The sequence below is a fragment of the Camelus ferus genome, chromosome 8 (assembly GCF_009834535.1).
Source record: "Camelus ferus isolate YT-003-E chromosome 8, BCGSAC_Cfer_1.0, whole genome shotgun sequence".
Classification (NCBI taxonomy): Eukaryota; Metazoa; Chordata; class Mammalia; order Artiodactyla; family Camelidae; genus Camelus; species Camelus ferus.
Window position 1 is genome coordinate 20,701,442 of NC_045703.1, and position 26,799 is coordinate 20,728,240.

The 26,799-nt window shown below is 40.2% G+C and overlaps 1 protein-coding gene and 1 pseudogene across 3 annotated transcripts in view; both read right to left on the reverse strand.

Moving 5' to 3' along the window:
* The window catches only part of UBE3D (ubiquitin protein ligase E3D), a 261,385-nt gene that overhangs the window by 140,825 nt on the left and 93,761 nt on the right, over positions 1-26,799 (reverse strand). The window lies entirely within an intron of this gene.
* On the reverse strand, positions 19,295-25,005 carry LOC116665286 (annotated as a pseudogene).

A 26,799-nucleotide genomic window follows, 5' to 3' on the forward strand; every position in this document is an offset into this window, starting at 1 on the left:
GAGTCCAGGGGCCACTGAACTGTGTAGGGAGGGGCATCTCTGAAGGTGGGTAATGGGCAGCTAACCCAAAGGGTTCAAACCTACACATCCTTGGTTAGTGATGGAATTCATTCCACAGAAACTCAGTTCTGAATCCAGGATTACTGACTAAGCCATGAGTTTTTAATGCATGAAACTGTTTGGCTGAATTTACAATAATCAGGCTTTTCCCAAATACATCCAACTTATCCTAACATTAACTAGAAAGAAGAGTCTGACGGATTATTCATCAGACACTGCAGAGCAGTAGAAATGAATGGATGGACATAAACATGACCTACAACCACTCAATCACTAGTGCCTTACAATGCGGACTGGACTTTTCTGGCTACTGGGGCACTGAGTACTTGGCGATGACCAGAGCTCAACTACACTTTGCTGGGAGATGCCAGCAACCCTTAAGATCAGCTAACTGCTGGCCTCCAGAGCTCACTGTGAGTTCCCTCTGCCATCCTCCCACAGAAATGCAAGTTCTGTGAGACGACGTCACTGGCCGATGAAGAACTTGCAGACTTCCATGCAAGCTGCAGGGGGCACACCTAACAGCTGAAAGAGGCCTCCTGACTTAGGAGAAAGAGCATGTGTATTTCCCAGAGGCAATTCGGTCAGATGACCCAGCCTCCATGCCTCCTCAGTTTCTTCAGCTGTGAGGTGGGGCTTCCCTCTTCCTCTGGTTGGGCAAGGACTGTATGAGACGCTGTGATGTCTGTGACTGGCCCCAAGTAGGTAATCTCTTCCCCAGACTGATGACGACGAAAGCTGAGCCAACAGCTTTCCTCCACTCACCTAAATGGGGTCTGAAATTCATGACTGGCTGAGCTGCAAAATGAACAGTAAGTATCTACGGGGCCTTTACAATAAAATGCGAGATGATTCCTTCAGGATGAGAGAAGTTCTGAGACGAGACACAGAAACATTACTTTTGATCTGAGGAGGGTAAGGACTGCAAAGCCATGAGAAAAAGACTGTGCTCCATTTTGATGGGAAATGGAGAGAACGGTGAAGCTCATCCACTGTTTTAGGCATCCTTAACCCACCTAAACTGCTCAAAGGCTGTGAGCACAAACATGAACTCCACTGAGTCTGCCGTGCTCTCAGAACTCCTCCACTTGGTTTATTTAAAGATAAGGCCTATAAACACTTTTGGAAAATGTTCTCTATTTTCCATTGATTAAGGGGTAAACAAAATTTCTTTGAAAAGATATTTTTAAAAAACTTCTCCAAAATTTCCTTTGAGGTCACCTTTCTAAGGTATGAGAAATGAATGGAAAAGGAGAGTGGGCCCAGTTGGGGGTCCCTCAGTAAGGGTTTTGGACAACCAAGACCCCATATGAGATGAGGGTGCACGATCTCATTCCTTTTCTCAAGAACCCTAGGTTCCTAACATTAGTACAATGCTAATAAACAAATGTGAAGGGGGAAACGTTGGGGACAGGTTAGATCAGTGGGTTACCATCTTTTCATTCTGACATACTTATGAACAAACCCATCAGGATAGGGCCCCTCTTTGTATTGTACAAAAATACTGAATCACTATGTTGTACACCAGAAACTAAAATACTATTGTAAGTCAATTATACTTCAGTAGTCATCTCTCCCTGGATAAACTTCTGCCTTTTAACCCATGACACCAACAATTTGCAGGGACACTCAGATGTTTTTCATTTGTTTCTAACTTATGAAAGATTTCAAATACTAATATATTCTGTATTAGAATAGTATAATAAACCTACAAATATTACCCAGAAACAGTAATTACCAACACACAGCCATTTTGTCTCATCTGAACCTCTGTCACAGAACTGTTCTGAAGCAAATCCTAGACCTATTTTTTGGTACATAATTCAGTATTTATCTCTAAAAGAGAAGAACTGGTAGAAAAATAAAACCATAATGTCATGATCACATCTAAAATATTCATAATAATTCCTCAACATAATCAAATACCCATCAATTTTCCCAGACTAGCTCCTAAAATTTTTTAACACCTGAAGTTTGTTCAAATCAGAATCCAAACATGGTCTAAGCAGTGTTACAACTGATTCATATATCTTTTAAGTCTCCTTTAAATAAGTTCTTCTCCTCTGCCTTTTTCTCCCTTTGATCTTTTATGTTTTGAAGAAATCAGATCTTTTGCCCTGTAGTGTTTTCCATAGACTGGAATGTGCTTTGTTTGTGTTTTCAGTGTCATTATGAACTCGTGGATTTAAAATATATCTGATATGTTTTAATCAACTGCAGTCATTATTCGTGTTAATGCTCACATCTTCCCATCTTTGTCAATGAGAACCTCAACTCAAAGCCTGAGTCCTGAGGACACGATCCTAGTAGCTTACACTGGTTTTCTGGCTTGGTTGTTTGGTTGGCTGGTTTGCTTTCTGGTAGGACGGACTCAGTCTTATCCCAGACATGGAATCAGCCAACCTCCCAAGGAGCCTGGTTGCTTCACTGGGGAATGGTATTTGGAGATAAGAACGAGAAACTGCCTTACTGCTTCCAAAGTGCTCTGGACACGTTGCCTCATCGGTACACACACACCACCTCCCTCTGGGGGTCACCATGTTCCCTCTTCAAAGTGCACTCTGACCCTACTCAGAAACCAGGTCCTCAGCTACTCAGAGACAAACTTTTCTGTCTGGTTAGCTAAGGAGGACAGGTTAGAAAAATACCACATGAGCATCAGAAATCATTCTGTTGGAGAAAAACCAAACGCAAAGACAGCTCATGAGTCCTTTCCTTTTCCAACAGAACTAAAAGGAAATAGTTAAGTTCTGTTATTAGAACTTAGATAGAAAAAGGAATCTTTCTAGATAGAGAACTTAATTTTTTTTTAACTCTGTAAAGACATTCTTGTAAAAGAAAAATGCTTCCAGAAAAAGCCTCACCAAGAAACTCCCTTAGGCATGGAATTACAAAGGTGACTCACTGCCTTGTGTGGGGACAGGTCCCTGCTGTTCATCTGTTTGGCAAAGCTGTGGAGGATGAGGTAGGGACAGTCGTCGTGTGGAGGCTATGGGCACTGGAAGTCTACCCCAAAGAAAAGAAAAGTGGTTTTGTCTACCTGTCTGGCTGATCAGGAGGAGTATTTCTGACCTCACTAAAGGAAAACACTCTATCACTTCACAGTACATTAGGAACAGGGAAGAAAACAAAAAACGGATGGGCACGCTTCATAGTAATTTTGATAATTTAGACCAATTTATTCAGATGGCAAAGGGTTTCCCAGTCCCCGAGGAACCACAGCAGGTTCCTGAACCTACTGGGGGAAGGGGAGGGGGGGCGTATAACAGGGGCTTCTCCAAATCAACCATGGAAAGGCTTAAAACAGACACTTCACAAAAGAACATAAATGATCAAAAAGCACACGGAAGAGCGCTCAGTGTCACTGGTCATTAGGGAGGCGCAAATAACAATCATACAGAGATACCCACCAGAAGGGCTAAAATAAACACTCCTGGCAAAAACCTGATGATGACATTGCTGAAGGTGAAGTGGACCGAGAGTAACGCTCACACAGTGGCTGGGAGTGTGAAACGGCATCACCGCTCTGCACAAGTGTCCGGCACTTTATTAAAAGTTAAACGTACATTTACCCTGCAGCCCAGCGATTTCATTCCTAGAAATTTACTGAGAGAAATGAAAACATGTCCACAAAAAGACTTCCCCAGACTGTTTACAGCAACGTTATCAAAAGCCCTAAATCAGAAACAACCGAAGTGTCCCTGAAAAGCAATAGATTAACAAGTTGTGGTAAACTCATACAACAGACCACTATTCTGCAAGAAAAAAAAAAGAACAAACCACTGATAAATGCAGTAATATGGATAAATTGCAAACATATCATGTTAAATGAAAAAGACCAGACCGAAAAAAGAATACATACTGTATGATTTAATCTATACGAAGTCCAAATGTAGGCAAAAATGAATCTATGAGGAGAGAAATTAGAGATGGGTTTCAGGGGAGGGAGGAGTAATGCAAAGGCCTGAGGGAACTCACGGAGGAATGGATATGATCTTTATCTTCTTTTTGGATGGTAGTTACATGGCTGTTTGTGCATCAGGGGTTCTCAACCAGGGGTGGTTTTGCCATCCAAGGAACATTTGGCAATGCCTGGAGACACTTTTAATTGTCATGACAAGGGCGACATTACTGGCATCTGGTGGGTAGAGGCCAGAGATTAACAGGGCATCTCCCTACAACAAAGAATTATCTAGTCCAAAACATCCACAGCACCAAGGCTGAGAAACCTAGAGTATGTACCGCTGTCAAAACTCATCAAACTGAACAATTAAAATCTGAACATTTTATTGAATGTTAATTACTCTCAAAAGGAAGAAAGAAAAAGAACTCAATAACCCCTCTCCTTACCCCAAAGTGCAGTTGAAGGAGAAGACTGGAAAAAAAAATGTTTTCATACTTCACTTCTATGAGTTCAACTGCCCAATTAACACGTTTCATATCCACATCATGTTGATTGAAACAAAAAAAGTATTGGGGAAACGTCTGGTTCTGCACGTGAGGAGCCTGGAAGTTGCTCCTCCATCCTAACACGTAACAAGCCGAACAGAATTAAATAAAAATCAACAGCTCTCCTTGGATCCATAAGACAGAGGAGGGCATAGGGAAAACTCAGACTGGGGATTCAGGAGGAGACGGGAGTCAGGCTCCCTAGGGTGGAGATTCAGAAGCAGAAAACCTCGGCAACCAGGGCAGGTGGGAAACCGGAACATAACTGACAAACCAGGCTCCACATCGGCAAGTGTGAGAGTTACGAACTGCAGGGGGATCCAGTCATATTGGGTCCCCCAATTTGGGGAGATTTACCCCCAGGTTTTCACAGTAAATATGGGAGAAAAATCCCCTTGAGTTTCCAGCCAGAAGTGAAAAGGAACCATTCTGAAATACACCAGAGCCCGCTGTTCTTAACAAGGTCTGCCCTCAGGGGAAACTAGTTAACCAGAGCCTAACTCGCTGGGTATGATTGGAGCCTAACAGACTCAGGCAAAGGGAAATGACCAACTCCAGCCCACTTGAGCCCTCCTGTCCCACCTAAGGAGGGGAGGAAAAAATTAAAACTTGACATAAAAATGTACATAAAAATTATCCCAGGGGAAAGATGGATGGGGTTCGGAACGTCGTCTTTACAACTCTCCTTTCAAACCCACTCTTCCTATGTCCCTTTCTTCCACTGGTAAAACTCCCATCTTGGGCTACTCTACTTAAAATTCCCTTAAGGAATTAAATTTTGGCCTCAGGCAATCGTTGAGATAGTCAGTGCACAGACAGCCCTGGGTGATGGAGCGGTGTGAGTGGGGCTCACAGGGCCCAAGCTGAAGGGGAGTCAGCCCCACTTCCCAGAAGACTCCCCACCCTAACACAATATCACTTCCCTGCCCATCACCCGGAGCTCAAGAACATCCAGTCTGAGGCACCACTGGGAGTGGCAGGCAGGAAACTGGGTGAGGACTTCCCTCTGCCTCACAGCTCACAGCAACAGGCTGGCAACTGATTTCCATGGCTCTGTCTAAATCTCAAGGAAATTTCTGGTACAAAGTAAACAGTTGTTCTGAGGTGGAAAGGAAAACGGATCTGGAAATGCGATGAAGTGAACTAGTTTATAGGTACAGGTGCTATTAACTCTGATGTTTGCAGAAAACAAGCAGCTCATGACTCAAGTTACTAAAGTTAAATTTCATAAACTTTTTTTCCCTGGGGGGAATCTGAGCTGTATACCATTAGCCTTCCTGCCAGTGATTTTCATTCCCTAATGCTGACAGTGGCACCCAGAATACATTTTATGCTAAGCCTGGAGGCAGCCCTGAGTCAGCTTTTCCCATTACCTGTACACCTAAGCCATTCGAGGGAGAGAGATTGTTCAAAATGCCTCTGGAGGAGATGCTGCAGAGCTCCTTCAATATTCCGGCCCTCTCCACTGCCGAGAACTTTTTCCCAAAGTTTGAATCAGCTGGCTTTGAACACATTTAAGCATTCATGTCTGCTTTCTTTCCCTTTATGCAAGAGTAGCTGCTTCGACTTTTGGGCGGGGCAAATGAGAATACCCAAGGTTAGGAAAAAAAAAATGACATCCCTCACTCACTCTCCGAAGCCTGAAGTCCTTTACTTGTCTCCTACCTTTGAGTTGATTCTTCAGAACTTGAGCCCTCTGAGCAATGAAGCCCATTAGCTAAATTCTTTTGGAAACCTGACAACTTCACACTGTGGTTGTTCCTGGGGGCACATCTGCTGCACAGCAGGGGAGTGAAACTGGATGCAGTCCTTCCCCCGCCTTCCAACTGTACTGCTGAAATGGCCCAGAGTTTCAGAAGTGGTGGGCGGTGGACAAGAAAGGCACCTTTACACTTTGGTCACCATCTTCGATCTGTTCAAATACTCCAGCTCTATGGACATCATTGGTTCAATGCTTGAACAGCTGATTCCAGAGAGCTACTTCCAGGGTGGGATTCAAGAAAGGAGACAAAGCACCAGTGATTTTTAATTCCCAAACCTTGCACAAAACACAGCTCTGTGGACTGTTCAACAGCCCTTGCCTGGGCACACCGACACAGTGCTGGGGACCACATGCCTCTTCTGACACGCGGTGTTTTAGTTTTCCTGGTAAAAACCATTCTTACCCACCCCCGCCTCCAAAGGCAAGCTTGCATGTGGAGTGGTAATGTTATATCTGAATTTCTGTATATCCCTCCATGAGGTCTTGCTCGCAGGAGGCTTTCAAAAAATATTTGTTGGCTGGAATGAAGAAATGATTGAATTAATGACTTATGTAATAGAATCCAGGCTTACTTCTTTTTCTACATCTTTTTTGATGGGATGGAGCTAAAAATAGACTGGGAATTTTGATATTTTCAACCCAAGTATTCTAATACTTCCATGTTACTGGGCAAAGCAGCCTGGCCATAAAAGGACTTGGTTTAACCTTCGTCCAGCACTGCTTCACAGGCCTCAAAGTGGAGACCAAGGGGCAGAGTCCCTCCCTGCTCTGGCCGGCTCTGTAAAGAGGTAACTATCAGAGGGCGGGGTCCCAGGGTTGTGGTGGTTTTGTTTCTTACAAAAGTCACTCGTTGGGGGTAACACTGTAAGAGTCCAAGAATTAGAATCAGGTGAGAACCATTTCATGATGCAAACACAAACTTAAAGACAACCTCAGTCATCAAGTGATTTAAAACACAGACAGGTAGGCAGGTGGGGACGCTGACCACGTGAAGATGTTCCACATGTTATTCTGAACACAGAGGCAGATCTGGGATCTTAAATGACCACGGCTCACCAATTTTTCAAGTGTTTGCTTTCCATGCCAATTTTGTGCCATCCTAGTTCAACTCAAAAGATCTAATCCCATTGGATCACCTATAATTAGAGAGCGATGATGCATTCTTAGAAGACAAATACACACATCAGAAGAGATGCATCATTAGTCTGAAAATAATCAATGCTTACCCTCACAAGGCCTCCTACACCAAGATGCTCGGGAACAGCTCGCTAGTGCCATGTCACAGGAGGATGGCAAAACCATTTTTCTTGTCTGCAGAAGTAGGTCACGGCAAGAACGTTTGGCAAGGAAGCCAGAATGGACACGAATGCGTTCTGGGACACAACCCTTTCCGTTGTTCTCATCTCAATGCAAGACTTAGTCAGTGGTTCACTGTACTCTCTGATCATCTTCCTACATGGTAATAGGACCAGAATGAGGCTCTGAAATGCAGTATTTGGGGACACGGGAAAAAGCCTCCCTATCAGAACACTGCTTCTAAATTGAATAACAAGAGCTCAGACATTTCAGGCAGCCACGGGGTTCTGCTGTTGTTTTATTTCCAGCAACAGGAAAATAAACCCAATCACCATAAGCTAGCACGCCAATCAGGAGTCTGAGCTGCAGACGCAGAGGCACAGAGGCTCAAGGTTACAGCACTTCGCACAGCAACCTATTAAACTCAGCATATGGCCTGGGCATAAAACAGACATTGTATTTCTGTTGAGACCTCTGTGTAAACTCCACCGGTCAGACTTTGTGCAAACAGTGTGAGTTTTGTGCATTTCACTAGTGCCGCTGCCTCCTGAACAATGAGGATGAAGAAGACGGGAAAGAGAGCGGACAGGAGTGAGAAGGGGGACCGCGGCATTCAATCTCAGAGAACGTCATCGAGGGGCTGAAATCCACCTCTCTGAAAGCTCTGTCCTGCCGTCCGTCAGAAAGCCTCAACCCACTTCCTGTACTAGCAGCTTCTCTGGCTGCTGCTGTGCCCCATGCCGTCGGGCCCTTGGGTTCAGGCTGTGTGACGCTGGACTCTCCTCCAGGGGAACGCATAAACCGCTCCAGGACCCCAGGCTTCTCTGAGCGCTGTGCTCTTACTGACCTACATTTTTCTTAAATTGAAGTATAGCTGATGTACAATATTATGTAAGTTGCAGGTGTCCAATTCAGTGATTCACGATGTTTAAAGGTTACATTCCATGTAAAGCTATTATAAAATATTGGCTATATTCCCCACGTTGTACAGTAAATCCTTGTAGCTTATCTTATACCTAATACTGTGTACATCTTGTCCCTCCCCCCTTCCCTCTCCCCACTGGTAACCACTATTTTATTCTGTGAGTCTGCTTCATTTTCCTTACATCCACTAGTTTGTTGTATTTTTACCTACGTTTTACAGGAATGTGCTCTGAAGTGTTGGTAAGAGCCCGAACTCTTGTCTTTGGCTCCAGGTCCGAGTTCCTCATTTGCTGAAGTCCTCTTTTCCCCCCATCATGCACTACAAAGCTTTCCTCTGTCCTTTTTTTCCCTCTTTTCTTCTTGCTCAGAGCAATCCTATTTCATTTTTCATAGAATATGATTTTCTGTGTTCACTTTATCATTTTTACCCCTCTTGGTGTCAGTAATGACCTTCGAGCTTAGTCAGTTATTCTGTGCTTTTTCTGTCCACATTCATCCTTATTTTTCCCCCATGTCAGCACTGAAGGACAGTGGTACAATGAGTCAATTGTAAAGTTGTATCACAGTTCCCCTAGGGACAGTCTTCCTCCTTGAGCTATTAAGTTGGAAAAAAAAATTTTTTTTTAAATCAAGGTTTCGTCACCGAGCAGGTGCAAGCATTACAATGTAAAATTAGTCCTTTTTTCCAATGAAAGTGGTGCAATGCTTTACTTGTAACTGCACAAAGGGAGTTAGGAAATGGAATCCAAAAAAAAGTATCAAGGGCCTCAGAGAGTTATGTGCAAAGTTGTATGATATTTTGTTCCTGCAACAGAGACAATAAAGCCATAGTGGTGCAGAATGCCAAAGTTTTGCTTTCTGGATTCACCATTGCAAAATCAGTTCATTTAAACTTTGGAGAAGAGGCAGCTTTTCATTCATGCACGCATCCCTGTGGCCTCCGCTCCCCACGTTCGCTGGGTTCCACCCCTGTGCCAGGCAGAGTGATGAATTAAAAGAAAGCCAAAAGAAAAATAAAAACAAATCCTTTGTATCCTGAAAAACATGTCAATGGTTATCCTCTATTCTAGGCAAGCCACTCACTTCAAAAAGTTATCTCATAAATTATATTTACTTACAGAAAATGAGGAGGCGCAGTAATAACAAACCTGCCTGCAGGCAGAGTCACCGAGGCAGATGTGGGTTTACAGCACTCTGCAGCACCCAGACTGTTTCCCTGGTTACTAACTGGCAGCCCAGTGGGCTTGGACTACAGTGTGGTTTACTGCTGATCTGGCTTTGACTTAGCCTCTCTGACCCTCAGTGTCCTTCTGTGAAACACAGGGCTAGCTGCACCGGTCCCAAAGAGTGGTTCTTCTGACTGAATGAGATAAAATCCACAAAGCTTCTATTACCAGTGCGAAGTCAATGCTCAATAAATTAGAATTTCAGCAGCATCATTATCGTGATCGGAGTTTATAGCCTGGGAGACGTGACTGACCCAAACCAAGGCACTCTTGTTTTCTCAGAAGGGGAATGGCAGGGCTACCTTCCAGGAGGCTGAAGAGACCTAGGTTGAAAATGAATGCATCCCTTGACCTAGCCCTGCGGTCTTCTCTGAGTCGTGCTCCCACTTCCTTCACCTAGCACCCCACTTACTCCTTATCCGCATGAATGCCCCTCTGCATTAGCACCCCATTCACTGCCCCTCACCTGTCACCACTATCTTTCCCTCTCCCTGGCCCAAACTTACTTAGAGACAGCTTAACTCCTGGAAGGAGCTAACCACTTTAAGTGAGTCAAAGAAAGGGAAGAAAAGAGATTGATTTTGATTTTTTTTGGTCTGTGGATGGAAATGATGGAAATGTGAGGAAGAGGATAATAAGGACACAGGGACAATAGGACCACGAGAAAAAAAGGGACTTAACAATCCAAACTTAACAATAGAAACTGATGCTCGCTTGCAGAGAGGGCTATTGATTTCGCATGTTCACCTAAATTTGGCTCACAGAATTACAGAACACTCGAGCTGGAAGAGATCTCAGACTGATTCAGTCAAATTCCATCTTTTTAGAGACAGAGAGACTGAGGTCCAAAGGAGTCTTACACGACCTGCCAAGGACAACCCAGATCATGGCCGCAGACCTACAGCTAGACTTGAGGTTTCTTAGTCTCATTCCAAAAAAGAATTTAAAATGACCCAGGTGTAGTATGTTCAGGTGGATGATGTTATCATATTTTGTCTTTGTGTCTGTTGTTCTCGTTTAGCGTGAAAAAGATGCAGTCTGACTTCCCAGGTCTGGACCTGTGGGATTTACTTTATGTGCCTGGTGGTGGAGGCGGAGAAGTCCACAAACACCCCGAAACTGCAGGCAAAATTGTAAGCGGAGGTACGTTTTCTATGAATAGGGTCCAAAGCTTTAAAAGACTCTCAGCGGTGCCAGTGAGCAAAACAAAGCTGAGCGCAGTGGACGGGGAAGACAAGAGTGATGAGATGGGCTTTTCCAAGCTCTGCGGGGACGGATGCTTTTGGTGCAGAGGTGGGGCTACAGGGCAGGGAGAAGCCGGCTGGCCGCGGCCCACCTTGGCTTCAAGCAGGGTGGCTTTATGTTCTACCTGCTTTCTAAATTCGTGTTCTGCTCGATTTGCTGAAAGAAAGGCTTCTGCTGCTCAGCCCCTTCTCCCAACTGTCTCTGTTTGCTGTTCCATTATTTCCATATTTAACAATCAAGATGATAGATACCTCTTGCCTTGCCAACATCTTCACGAGTGCCTGCTGGTGGCAAGAAAATAAGGACCAGGCATTGGAAGTGGCTAGAAAGGAGAGTCTGAGTACATCCTTTGTCGTTCTGATAGGATAATGGAAATTACTTTTCCTGTTTCCCTGGCATCTCACAGGATGATGGTCCTGAAGGCCCTGGTGCTGCCAGAGATGTATCAGAAACCCCGAGTGAACTGCCCACCTTTTTTGTTGTTTAATCACCCGAGAAATGCTCTCTCCTCCATTTTTCTCAGACAATAAAGAGTTGAGGGCATATATTTAGAAACAAGAAGTTTTAAGTTTTATAGAATGTTTGATAACTTGGGATGAGGAAAAATGAGAACTAGCAAAAAGCAATAAAGCTTAGAAAGCAATATATCTGGTCGTTTTCACCCCCAAATTAGAACTTCATGCCCCTAAGACACAGCCTAAATAATGTTATTTAGCATTAACCTTAAGCTATAATACGGCAAAAGTAGATTACAGGCGATCACAAGAAAACAGTGATAACATGAGCAGCAGCTAGCAGGAATGCTTTGGCAAGCAATCGCTCTCACAGACCCGGTTATAAACATCAGGACCTGGGCCCGTGTGAGTCCGTACAAAATTCGAGTACAGGCATCTGACTTCAAAAGTAAGTATCCCGCTGAAAAATGAGCACTCCAAAAGACATTTCTCTGTTTGAGGTTTGATGTTTCCCTTCACCTGCTCCTACTGCCTCACTTCATGTGTTTACAAAGGATGGCAGAGCCCTGCGCTAGAGGGGTGGTTAGAGACCAGCTGGCTCACTCAACCAACCCCTCCTGGTCTCCCCAGGTCTAACCATTTCTACCTGGCCACATGGGCCCTCTCCTAGAAGTAGCATTTTTAAAGATATTCTCTTGTCGAATCGCTGGGCTTACACCCAGCAATGTTCTGGGTACTGTGAATTATACAAGTAGAAGATGATGTTCCTGTTGTCGATGAGTTCATGATCTCACTGGAAACCCTGGGACTACATTTAAGCAGCTGTCAGTCCTACTAAGTGATGGCAGCCAGAGCAGGAGGTGATGAAGACACAGGTGTTAATCTTACTGTTGTCCTTCTGACATGAGGTCTATGTATGACACAGCGTGTTGAACCACATAGTGTAGATAACAGAGCATTGGGGCCAGGTCTCCAATAGTAACAGAAGTAGATGTTTAGAATTAGAAACAGAGGGGGGGATAATCACATAGTGACAAGAGTAACAACCACTTATTTAGCATTTTTTTTTCCCAAGCACTTCTCATATATTCATTGCCTTTATAATGACAACACCCATAAAGTAAGTAATACTGTTAAGATACAGATGAATAAACAGAGGCTCAGAGACATGTTCTGCCTGAGGTCCTACGGTCAGCATGTGGACGGGCTGAGCTTTCACACCTACCTGCCTGATGTCTAAGCCCAAGCTCAAAAACGCATCTCGACTCTTGAGTCCTGTCATTTCCAAGATTCTGTAAGTGTGTTGACATACCTAGTATCTGACATCTTATTCAATTATGAAATACAGCAAAGCTCCTAAAGTAGGCAGACATTTCTGCAGAAATTTTACTGACATCTAAGAATGTAATGATTTTCTACTCTTTCCATTAATGTATCTTAAAGACTATGACTATAGCATTTTTATGATAATAACACTAAGACCATGGGGCACACATTATATTTAGTTTCCATAAATTCATAGTAAAGGCTGACACACTCAGAATACATTAACAACTGGTAAATTATTTAGTATTTTATTTAGCTCTGATGAATGGAAGACTGGCTTGAATTGGAGATATATAAGTACCAGGATGGATAAAATCATGTTGGTGAGAAGAAGAAGAAACAAATCGGGTAAAGATTTAATAGTATTGTTTTAAGAAAATTATTGTGAACAAATAACATCTACACACCTTTCAAGTATAATTATTAAACAGGAAACAAACACAATGGACTCTATCTCTAGTGTAAGGACAGTGCACTTACATAGGTACCGTCAGCTGCTTAAAGAAAGTCAGCTGAAGGTCCACTCACTTCTGGATATGACAACTAATTAGGGGCAGTTGCAGGTAACACCTACGCAAGTTCAGCCAGGCCCCACAATGTCAACTTCACTTAGTTCTGGATTATTACGTTTGAGAAGGAACCTTACTTTTTATCTACCCAGCTTCCTGCACTTGCAGCATCCCATAAAAAATTAGACACTGAAGTTGTTAAAAGTCTGTTTCTACCTATTAAATCTGAAAACTAACACTGATGATTGCAGAGAAGGGCTACAGGGGGCACTTAGACAGCAAAGGAAAGGCTAAGATTCTGCCTCAAAAATCCTGCTTTATCCCTTCTTTTTTAAAGAATGTGGAACAAAATGACAGTTCAAAATGGTAACTTTTTTTGTAATGCTTATTCCCAGCATTGAAATGAATAAATTCTTATAAGAAAATGAATGTCCACTTTCTCCTGAGAGATCACAGAAGCTCAACTGGGAAGAAAGAGAAAGGAAAAAAGGGAGAAAGTTAAGAGGGTGGGACCAGTGCAAACAGACTTCAGTGAATGAAGGAAGAAAACAAAGGTAAATTCTTAGTTTTGGCAATCATTTTACATTTCTCTTCAAGTCATCTGTTAGCTTCTGAAGGAACAATGCATATTTACCCTTGCACCAGGGAAATAAAAATAAAGGGTAAGCCAAAAACCTTTCTTTCCTAAATCTGTCACAAAAACCCTTCACACATCTGAGTTTTTTATGCTAATTATATGCATGACTTACTAAAAAGGCACAGGTTTTTAAAGTCATTTTACAAAGGAGAAAATAATGGTATTAGGCACTGAGAAACATACCTTAGTTTCTCACTGGAAAAGTTCAAAGAAAGAGCAAAGCATTTTCCAGAAGAGATTTCTGGTTTACCTTAGATAAAGTATCATGGAAACTGAAGGTTGGGTGTAACAGCATGACTTAATGAGATATAAACCAGTGTACTGTCTCCTTTGTTGCTATGGAATCATTCACAAAAGAATTATAAGATAGTTTTTGCTCTCCTCCCCTTCCTTAGTGCATAGGAAGGGCAGAAAGACCCTAGTGAGCTTGACTTCTGGGCCCCCTCACACTTCCTGGAGGCTAGAGCTTCCACAGGGCTGCCCTACAAGGAAGAAGCAGATTTCTCATTCTCAAGAAGCAAGTCAGGGGAGGGGTGGGTTATGTTCCAAAGGGGTAGAGACTCCTGTTCTTTTTTCAGTGCTTGATCTAAAAAGTGTCAGGACCTGAGGTTGGGGAGGGGAAGCTAAGGACACCAGCGGAGGTCTTGGAGGCAGCGGCATGGGTCTCAATCACCAGCCTAGCACAGAGGAAGTCAAAGCCCTAGGGAAACTGGCTTCTTTTAGATTTGAGCAGAGTGTATTCCCAGAAATCTTCCTGATTTTCCAGGACTGATGAAGATGGGTTACATCAAGAGAATGAATTGACTGGTTACTTTAGGAGAAAGAAAACTTGCTTGAGAAAACCACATGGACACTCTAGTTTCAGCATCTATCCCCACACTGGCAAACAGAAAACAATGTCACACACAGAAAAGAAAGTTCACTGTAAAACACTCACCACCTGAGAAAATAGTACTTTAAACATCTCCATGTGAAACTGCCGTACTAAGAAAAGTCTCATTCCCCAAGTCTGATTCCTCACATTAAGGCTCAACTGAAAAAAAAAGGTATATAAATTGAAAAAAACAACAACACTTTCATAGAGAGAAGTACTATATATTAACACTCTAACCAAACACTACACAGCTGGCTGAAGTTGTGGGAGAGAAGTTTTGGGGGATGAATTATGGAACAAAGGGGATTCACATCTAACAATTAACCTCTGAAGTCCTTGGCCAATGTCTCCCTTCTCATCCAGGCTGACAAATACCTCCCAGAAAATCCTTGGGAGGTATTCTAAGAGTAATTTTTCTTAGAGGAGGCAAAGTAGTAAGAAGGCAAGGTAAATTGCCTTCAGTACTCCTTTGATATGCTTATCTTTTTAATATGGTGACAATATCCTGATCTGCAACAACACAATTTACATGGAAATTTAAGATATATTACACACTTGCTGCCTTTAAAAATAGCAATGCACCAAGTGTAAAAAGATTTCATCAAGCATAATTTAACCTTTTCCTGATGATCCAAGGTCAGCATTATGAATTATCTATTTGTTCTGTGGTCTTAGGCAAGTCACAGGAACCTCTTTAAGCTTCAGTGTCATCTTTATCACTTGAATGATAGGTTTTATCTCATAGAATAATGATGGTGGATTAAATGAGATCATCGCTATAAAGCACTTAGCACAGAGACTTTTGCATTATTAAAAGATTCAAAATGGTAGCTACTGGTACTTTTAACATATTTCCCCGCTCTTGACTGTGATCTAGAAAATTTAGCTGACCTATGAATGTAACTTCTGAAGAAGTCACTACATAGGATTTAAAAGTTTAAAAGATGTATTTCTTTTAGGAAAACAAAAGATCTAAATCTCATTTCTTCTAATATGACAGACTTGATGTTAGAGAAAGACATCTCATAAATGCTGGAGACGGTGTGGAGAAAAGGGAACCCTCCTACACTGTTGGTGGGAATGTAGTTTGGTGCAACCACTATGGAAAACAGTATGGAGATTCCTTAAAAAACTAAAAATAGGGTTACCATATAATTCAGCAATCCTATGCCTAGGCATGTATCCAGAGAAAACTCCAACTGAAAAAAATACGTGTACCCCAATGTTCATAGCAGCATTTTTTTTTATAATAGCCAAGACATGGAAACAACCTAAATGCCCACTGACCAATGCTTGGATAAAGAAGTTGTGGTATATATAATGGAATACTACCCAGCCATAAAAAAGAATGAAACAATGCATTTGCAGCAACATGGATGGACCTAGAGGTTATCATACTAAGTGAAGTCAGTCAGAGAAAGACAAGTATCATATGATATCATTTAACTGTGGAATCTAAAAAACTGACACAAATGAACTTATTCACAAAACAGAAAGAGACTTACAGACATAGAAAACAAACTTACAGTTACCAAAGGGGAAAGGGGTTGGGGAAGGGATAAATTGAGAGTTTGGCATTAGCTGATACAAACTACTATATATAAAAAGATAAATGACAAGGCCCTACTGTATAGCACAGGGAATTATATTCAGTAACTTGTTGATGTTGTTTAAGGGAGCTGTATAGCTTTATTTATCAAGCTGAGACATATATTCAGTAACTTGTAATAACCTATAATGAAAAAATAATATCAAAAAGAATATATATATACATAACTGAACCACTATACTGTACACTGCAAACTAACAACATTGTAAATCAACTATACTTCAATTTAAAAAAAAGAATTCTCAGTATAAAAGACAAAAACGCTGAAAAAAATTTTTTTAAATCTTTAAAGCACATAGCTGAATTGTCAGGAGACTAACTGGATCCTCTGGATGGCAAAAGAATCCTATACCTCTTGGTAAGCCAGGGCTGAAGAAAGAGTTTCCCTGAGGCCCATCCGTGTAGGTCTGGACTAGAGTGTGAGCTTTAAGCAGTGGAATTTTGAGGGTCAGAGGATAAGTCTGGAGCCCTGCAAAATACGAGGTTGGATCAGAGACCCCTGAAATCCCTGCCCCACCCCTGCAGTGAACAAACTGGGAAAAAAATCCAAGTTCTGGAGGCAGATAGTGGGTGAGGCTACTTGCCTGCCTTGTTCTTGACTCAGAGTCTGACAGAGAGGGTGGGAGGAAGGCATGCCCCTGAGAATTGCCCTCTAGGACATGTTTGGGATTAGAATTCACCCTATTTACAGGGCCTCACAAATAATCCCCTCTATAGGAACATACCTTCCACCTAGGCCTCAGAGAACTCCCACAGATCAAGTTCCAAGGAGAGTACAAGGTCCCCAGCGCCCAGTTACCCAATACATGAGCAGCTCAACAGAAACAAGGTACAGAACCAGACCCACAAGGCTGTAGGAATTCTAATTACAGAAGAATATATAGTAAATGTGTTTAAAGAAATAAAACAAGTATCAAAAGTATGCCTAGGGAACATGAGATTTTCAAAACTTGCAAGCAGATGTGAAAAAGTACCAAACAGTATTTCTGAAAATAAAAAATATAAAAATTAATTTCAGAAATTTAAGTGATAAGGCCAAACGTGAGATTGGCTATCACTGAAGAACGATTAGTGATTAAGACTAAATAGTAACTGTAGCGAACACAAAAGGTATATGCTGAATAACTTTTACCAAAATTCTAAAAATGTGATGAAATGGACAAATCCTTAAAACAATATAAATTACTGAAAATTATGTAAGAAGAAACAGAAACGTTACCAGAGAGTAGGTAGGTTCTTGTCTCGCACAGGAAAGAACTCAAGAGCAAGCCATGGTGAAGTGAAAGTAGATTTATTCAGGGAGATACACACTCCACAGATAGAGTGCAGGCTATCTCAGAAGGCAAGAAAGGCGGCCCCCATTGTATGGGGTTGTTAATTTTTATGGGCTGGGCAATTTCATATGCTAATGAGTTGGAGGATTATTCCAACTGTTTTGGGGAAAGGGTGAAATTTCTAGGAATTGGGTCCCTGCCTACTTTTTGACCTTCTGTGGTCAGCTTGGGAACTGTCCTGGTGCCTGCAGGTGTGTCATTTAGCAACTAATGTATTACAATTAGCATATAATGAGGCTCAAGGTCTACTGGAAGTCAAATCTTCCACCATCTTGGGCCACGTTGGTTCTAACCAGTTTATGTTGTATCCTCAAGGACTATGTCATTCTTTTAAAGGTTATGCCCTGCCTTTCTTCCCTCCTGTCTCAGAAAGTCTGAATCATCCTAAACCTTTACCTCCACTGAATCAGCAGTTAACATTTTTTCTAACTTAGAAAACAACAGGCCAGATAGATTTACAAATGAGTTTCACCAAACAGGTAGTTTCAATCTTATTATAAAGTCTTCCAGAAAGAGAAAAGTAAGATACTCTCTCCAAGTCACTTTATGGGGCACTTGACACGAAAAACCTTGAGACTAAAAACCCACAAACACAACAGAGAAGAGGAAAGTTACAAGCTTACCTCAACTCTGAATATAAATGCAGATCCTAAACAGAATAAAAGCAAACTACAGACCATGACCAAGTTGAGGGTAACTCAAGAGTAAGTTTAACATTTGAAAATTATTTCAGGAAATTACCATATGAACAGAGTACATGCAGAAAAAAAAATGTGTGCTGCAAAAGCCTAGAGTCAATGTAAAAAAATAAATTAAGCTTTGTAGTATCTTTGTAGGCTAATTACATCCTCACTGCATACCTGGTAATTCAAAATAGATAAAGCACTGAAAAGAGGCTAATTTCTTTCTTAAGTAGAAACATGCATATGCAAAAGGAGCATATAAAGAAAAGCCAGGGGGGAAATATACTTAAAAGTCCAAAAACAGCCATCATTAAACACATTTCTCTCTTTATTCAAAAACATTTACTAAGCCTCTACTACATAGTTTGAGCACTGTACTTGACAAGATGCACAGTAATAAAAACAAAAAGGTACAGCCTTTTTCTTGCAGAGCTTAAAACTATTAACTGATAAAACAAAATACTTTGGTGGAAAAGTAAATTGTTGTGAACTTTCCAGAGTGTAATTTGGCAAAATGTATCAAAATAAAAAAATTTAAAAATGTATCAAAGTGAAAAAAAAATTCATAACCTTTGACTTCAGAAGTGTTTAGAGAGTTGGCCAAGGCTTATGGACAAGCATCATATCTGTAGTACAATTTAATTTTTTGTACAAAAAGCTGAATATATTATTTATGAAAACTGCTGAGTAACTAGTTTGTTCAGTCTCTAGTATCACAAACTCAAACATGGTATTTTGCTTCTAAATTCAGTTATATACACTGACAAGTGATTAAGCAATTTGTAAACAATTTTTTAAACATTTTTTTTGAGTTATAGTCAGTTTACAATGTCGTGTCAATTTCCAGTGTAGAGCACAATTTTTCAGTTATACATGAACATACATATATTCATTGTCATGTTCTTTTTTGCTGTGAGCTACCACAAGATCTTGTATATATTTCCCTGTGCTATACAATATAATCTTGTTTATCTATTCTACATATACCTGTCAGTATCTAAGCAATTTGTAAACAATTAATTACCATTTATAGAATATGTTTTTAAAACAATCCTTGCCCAGCAGGATAATAGCTTTATTTCTAAAATCACTGTATCTTTGCATAAACTGAAAAACAAAGGCATACATATTTCATTTTATTCTGCATTTTAAAAAATTCCATCACTTGTTTCCTTTAAAAATTTTTCATCCATTCAAAAATATTTTGAAGCTCAACTGTTCAATTTAAGGTGGAATGTAGAAATTTCATAGTATTTAAATTAAACATTATCCTTGTCTTGACTGAGCCTAAGAACTCTAGTGGAGTCCCTGATGGCCTCTCGGTCATGCTTTTCCTAAGATGTGGAATCTCATCTTCATTGGTCATCACCTGCTATGTCTAAATGAGCCCATTTAGAATGAGTCCCCTTCAGCTACGTTGTGGCTGCACATGGCCCTGTAGATCTATACTGTCCACTGTTATTAACAGCAGTGAGCTGACAATCTATAACCTGTCTTATGCAATTTTCAAACAGAGACATCCTCCAGACGTGGTCCTCCATTTCAATGTTGGCCTCAAATAGTTCGGTATGCCACTGGAATGAACTGGTAAAACTTCCAGTGATAGATGACCCTCACCAAAGCTATGTCTATGGCACCTGTTAAGGTCACATTTCTGATGAATGCTGAAGATGTGCACATGATACAGAATGTCAGCTAATATCCTTTGCTCAGCATCAATGTTATCGACTTGTATGGTCTTCCTGTTCTTGGCTCTAATGACCTCTAATGACATCTCCTGACTAGTTGGACTTATTATGCCTTGGGTAACGTTCACAAAGAGGACCAGATCTATTACATTAAGCAGCAAGCTGAACTTTGTGGCAGACATGATGGCTGAGCATACTGCAGCTCCTCCCATTTCAGCCTTCATGAGGTTGATGTCTGTAGCTGCCTTGATATGACTACTACCAGGGTCAAAGGACATTCCCTTCCCACAAGCATCAGTGGCATGTTACTTGCATTAAGGCTGCCCCTATAATGAATTTTCAAGAAGACTGGAGGTTTACTCCATCCTTTAGCCACACTTCAAAAAGATCCAATTTCTGGTTCTTCATTCCAAGACTTCAGTGTGACCTGGACTTGAGCTTTACTCTTAGCACTTTAGAGATTGTTCTGGATTATTTCTGCAAATATGGCAGGCATCATCTCATGGGCTGTAGTCTCCATCATGTAGAAGGCCAACTGCTGCCCAGAAGCAAACAGGACTCCTTTCTGCCAGGCCTACTGATCCCCACTTCCATGTAGCTAAGCGAATATAAGAGATTTCTCTTTCTGCTTCACCTCCTCACATTTATTTAAGGCAAGATGTGCCTTTTCCACTGCAGCCCAAGCATCTCCCCATGGACCCTCCTCCACAGATGGGATCTCTTCATCACGAAGTTGCTTGCACTCTGCTGGAATAGTATGTGTGATGTTTTCTTTGCCTTCATTCTGGTTTCCCTGATCATTTAGTTCATCTGCCATTTTGCCTAGGATAACAGGATGGTGGGGAAGCTAGAATGTAGGCCATAAAAGGTTCACGTTCTGCCTGCCTTCAGATGTGGCTCAAAATGATCAAATTTCTCTTGACTTTCCAGAAATCAGTTTATCAAAATTACCTCCTGTCCATGTGAACTGTGGAGCATCTTCTTTTCCTCTGGCAAAGACTCCTACAGCAAGGCCCCCTGTCCTAGCTGTGATGGGGAGACCTTATCTCTAGGCCCAGATGGGGGCTGTTATCATCTTACGAACTGGAAACAGCCTCAGGCTTCATACAAAGAGTCACACGAATGTTATGTAGCCATTAAGTGTTACATTTGCAAATCACATTAATGGCGAGGGAAATTGTTCACAAAAGTAAAACATTGAGGGGAAAAAAGCAAAATCAATACTATTCATGACTGAATATCATAGATATTACAAATCATGTTTCAGAATGACAGAAGTCAACAGCATACTTGTTAAAAGTCACTCTGGAGTGTGATCTGGGCTTGAATCTCTCTTCTCCCACTTATGAGCTTTGTGAACATGGGCAACTTTTAAAATATTTCTGTGATTCACTTTCCTCATTGTACCCTAGTATCTCCATTAAATAAATAAATAAACCTAATCACCTCTCTCCTAACAAAAAAGTAAAAAAAGTTTCCTCAGTCTAATAAAGGTAGACAATGACAGTACTTATATTAGGGACTCCTGAAAATATTCGACGAGTTCATGTGTACAAAGTGCTCCAAGAGTGACTATCACATTGTAAGTAGCAATAAACATTAGCTATTATTATTATTAAATAATATAAGAAACTGTTCATGGCATCAATGAAGAAAGCAAGATTTAACATTACACACAGTATGATTCTAGTTTTGTAAAACCAACTGCCTTCTCTCCTGACGCTCCTCCCTACTCCCGCTCTCCTAAGCACACATCAAAGAAAACACTGGAAGGAAACACACCCAAATGCTAACGCTGAAGGGTTTGATGCAGGAACTGCCTTTTTTCTTTCTTTTTAGTTTTTAAATTTCCAACAATCACTATGTATTTCTTTTAAAATTGGAGAAAGATGCTGATTTTTTTTTAAAGGCTTCCCATTCCTTCTAGCTGAACCACAGTCCTCCGCCTCAGTGCTAGCGTGCTCATTTTTCTTGCACAGAGATCCAATTTAGGGACATAACTTTCAGGTTAGTAGGTAAGATAAGGAAGTGATTACTAAACGAAAACATACCAGAAATATCAGAATGATGTCTAAAGGGAAACACATCAGAAAGGAAAAAGGGGCAGGTTCCCACATCATGGAGGAGAAAAGTAATTTCAGTATTTCCATATAGAGAAACAGGTCAGCTAGTGATAATACTCATGATAAAAGCCAGCACAGGGGTAAGGAAAATGCGTCCCCCCCATCTCGCCCCCACTCAGCTTTAATTTGCTTAGGTTTCATGTTTGTGGCCTACCAAAGTCAAGATGTCCTACATATATAGGGGCAAAAAATTTGAGTAAGGTCGAATGGCACAGATGTGTCTGAAAACAAAGCCTATTTTAAAAATAAAATAGATGGGGGGCAGGGTATAGCTCAGTGGTAGAGTGCACGCCAAGCATGCATGAGGTTCTGGGTTTAATCTCCAGTATCTCCACTAAAGATAAATAAATTTTAAAAACCTATTTACCTCTTCCCTAAAATAAAATGAAATACAAATAAAAATTTTAAAAATAAATAAAATTTAAAAAAATACAGTATATGATTTGAAGAAGGAATAATAAACCAAAGTCACCTTTCTTTTCATTTGGATATATTTTTGTCTTTATGAATCAAATCTACTACAACAACAAGGTCCCTGGAGCACTGTCATATTTTCTGCCTGCCCAGCACCTTTTGAACACCTTTGAAATGTTTGAGGCATATCTGTCTTTATTGGTCCCACTCCCCTAAGTTAGAAGCCAGAATGCTTGTTTCCCCAGCCAGCTGTGAAGCTTATAGAAGGAAATCCCAGCCTGCTTTCCCCAAGCCCTTTCTCAGACTTTTCAGTTCATTTCACTGTGACTTCTAAATTTGAATGTAGAAATGGAGTGGAACTCCTGTAAAAAGTGAGTAAGAATGCAAAATTTGGTCAGACGCTACAACGGATTCTGGGAGCCACACAGACGGATGAATTTCTTTTTTAAGCCAATTGCTATCAACCATGAAAAACAAAAACAAGTCTACAAATCCCTCAGGGACATCTGAAAGCATTATTAATGATGTTACACAGTATCCTGAACAAAAGAGGAACAGGAAATAATATGAATTTTTTAAAATGCAGTTCATTTCTGTAATCAGCTCTATACTGCAAATTACCACTTCATCGTAGTAAATTTGCAAGTGTATTAGGGAGCTTAAAAAGATCTTTTAACACCTGTTTTAGGGACACCAACCACCTCATATTAGGCCCTCTGCACATTTAGAAAACAAGATTCATTTACCAAGTCGGCTTACATTTTAAAACATGAATGCATTCAGTGATAATTTTATTTTGCAGAGTAGACAGAAGCACAAGGGAGCTTCTAAATGTTGGCTCTCATTATACTTCCAATTATTTCAATTATTTCAGATTATGCATAAGGCAATTTCCCCTCTGACAAAATTCTGGATAAATATATCCATGGGAATCCAAATAGCAGCACTCTTTGTACATATGGTAAATTATGTTCTTGGAGGGAAAATGCTGTAAGTTAGTTGATGTAATATGAATTTGATTTTCTTATGGAAACACTATTATAACAAAGACTTGAGTAACCAAACTCATTCCTACTTTATATATGTGATGAGAAACATTTAATCAACTCTTCTGCATTATTTCAAACATAATTTCAAAAACATTAGGCAACCAAAATAATAAAATTATGCTGAGTATGATTCCTGATTGATTTCACATTAAAAATCAGAAATTAAAGAAACAAATCTTTCTTTGGATAAAGTTAAGATATCCATTTACCTGACAAGCCAATGAATCCTTTCTTAAGGACTTTCTTCTTAGGCGTGGCTTTTCAATAGCCATGTTTGTCCTGCCTAACTCTGGGCCCTAATCCTGTCCAATGGAGATAAGTCCTGACCTATTAGAACTGTCTGTCGCATCATGGAACTAAGATTTTTTTGGGGGGGGAAGGGTCACTTTAATATTTTTTTTAAGAGTCATTTTTGCTAAGTTTTTTTATATTTAAAGAACTAGATAAGAGCTTTATCTAACTAAAAACCATAGGATTTCGGATTTTCTTACGATTCCAGCTCCTCAACACCACCAGCTCTACTTTGAACCAAAATGTTAAGGCAAGGATGTCTTTAAGATGACGATAACCAACACTGACTTCTTCAGCATTTTCTATCCATCCATCCACCCTTAAAGTGTGAATTTATGCCATTAACAAGCTTCAAAGCTTTGAAGTAAATGGTGGCCAAACTCAAAAACAATTAGTTACTGTGTATATATTAAAGCTTCTCACCTCAACTTCAAGTTTTATATGTTATCTTATATACGACAGTAATAAAATGAATTATAACCAGTGTGATGACTTCTTGATTTGTATCCCTGCTACCTCCTGGCCCTAACTCTCAGATGGAGTCTGGCTGCCCTCTTACACCTTTCTTCCCTAGTTGGTACCAGTATGTTCCCTTTCTCAGGGCTCAAAGGATAAGCCTTGTTCTAGCCTACCACTTTGCATAGACTACCTTTATTTTAATTTTTTGGTATGCCATCCAGTATTTTTAAAACTTTTTTTATCCTGAAATAATTTTAGACTCAGAGCAAAGTTGCAAAAATTGTATAGAGCATTCCCATATGCCCATAACCAGCTTCTCTTAATATTAACATTGTACATAATCACAGAACAATTACCAAAATCAATAAATTCATATGTATACATATTTACTAAGTAAACTACAGAACTCATTCATTTTCACCAGTTTTTCCACGATCGTTTTTCATTTGTTACATTTAGATCTCTAACCTATTTGGAGTTTATTCTTATGTATAATGTGAGATATGGATCTAATTTTACCTTTTTTACAAATAGTGACCCAATTATTCATAGCAGCACTATTCATAATAGCCAAAACCCCCCAAAATAGCCAAAATATCCATTTAACTGATGAATGGATAAATAAAATATGGTATACTCATACAATGGAATATTATTCAGCGATAAAAAGGAAGGAAGCTGATACATGCTACAACATGAACGAAACTTCAAAACATTAAGTGAAAGAAGCCAGTCACAAAAGGCCACGTTGCAATCATTTTTCAAAACTCTGCCGTTTCAGCTTGTATGTCCCTTCCATCCAGGAGGTGCTTAATAAGAGAATTTATAAATATCCAGTTATAAAAGTCTTCCCCTTTTTTGTTTTTGTCCATAAACTGTGACTTCTAGCATTAAAGTGTCCTACTTTGTCATATTTAATGCTCCGGAGCTTACATTCTATGTTGCCTGAAATCAGGACCTCTACCACTTCTTTTTCTTTCCATTTACACAATATACTTTTGTCCATCTTTCATTTTTAGAGCATCTGTTTTAGCTAGGTCTCTGATATAAAAGATATACTTGGCTTTTATATTGTGAACCAAACTGTAAATCTTTTTCTTCTAATAGGTAAATTAAGCCCATTCACATTTATTGCTATATCTGATGTGTTGAGTCACAACTCAATCATAATATTTTATAACCATAAAACATGCTTTTCCATCTTTCTTTCCCAACAAGAAGTATCTACTGACATTTAGGGAAGTTTCTTACTTTTGTTCTAGTGTTTATCTTTGAAACTACACTTCTAAACATCCTTTATTTAACTAGTCACCATCTAGATTATCAGGTTTTTCTTTCATGGAGAGTATTCTTTAACATCCTCTTATTGCAGATATAACAATGTTTTCTATTTTCACTCTTCCCCACCCCTTCTCCTCCCATATTTTGGTTACATTATTTCTACTTTGCACAGTACATAATAGTCTTCTACCATCATGCCCATCACCATTCTAGACTAATATGCACATCTTTATATTTTTAAAGGCCATGATCAGTGCTGGTCCTGTGCAGATTTTTCTCAGCCATTACCTGGGAATCCTCTAGTATAGGGGTCAACATACTTTTTTTTTGCAAGAGACCAGATAGTAAAGACTTGGGTTTTGTGGTCTGTGTGGTTCCTCCTAGTGCAATCCAACCCTGCCAGTATAGCACAAAAGCAGCCACAGACAATGTGTAAACATATGGCCATGACTATGTTCCAATAAAACTTTATTTACAAAAACAGGTGGCAGGCCATAGTTTGTTGATCTTTGGTCTAGTACATTCTTCAAGAAGGGTTGACATGTGCAGGATTCATTCTCATACAGTCAAAACTGTCTCACTATTGCCGTAATAGCTGAAGGACAGCTGGGCTGGATATAAAATGCTTGATTCACACTTTCTTTCATTGAGGTATTTTTTTGGTTTTTTTTTTTTTAATGCTGTTCCACTGTTGCCTTCTTGATTTGTGTGTAGATTTTTCAGTCTGATGCTAGTCTAATTATTTTGCCTTTGTAAGTTATTTGACCTTTGGGTGGGCCTAGAGAATGTGAGAATTTTACCTTTCTTTTTGAAATCTAATAGTTTTAGTATGATATGTCCAAAGTTGATTGTTCTAGGTTAACTTTCCCAGGTACACAGGGCACCCTCTCAATGTGCAGAGTCAGGTCTTTTTCTATTTGTGGAAAATTTTCACAGGTGTGTGGACTCAGCTTTTTTGTATTTCTGAATTTTTTTTAATTAGTTTTAAATATTAGCTCTGCACCATAAAAAATTTTAATGACCCCTTCTTTACCTCTTTCATTCCCAACACATTCTCTGGGACCTGATGGATGGCAGAATATGCCAGCACAAAATAGGCCACTGT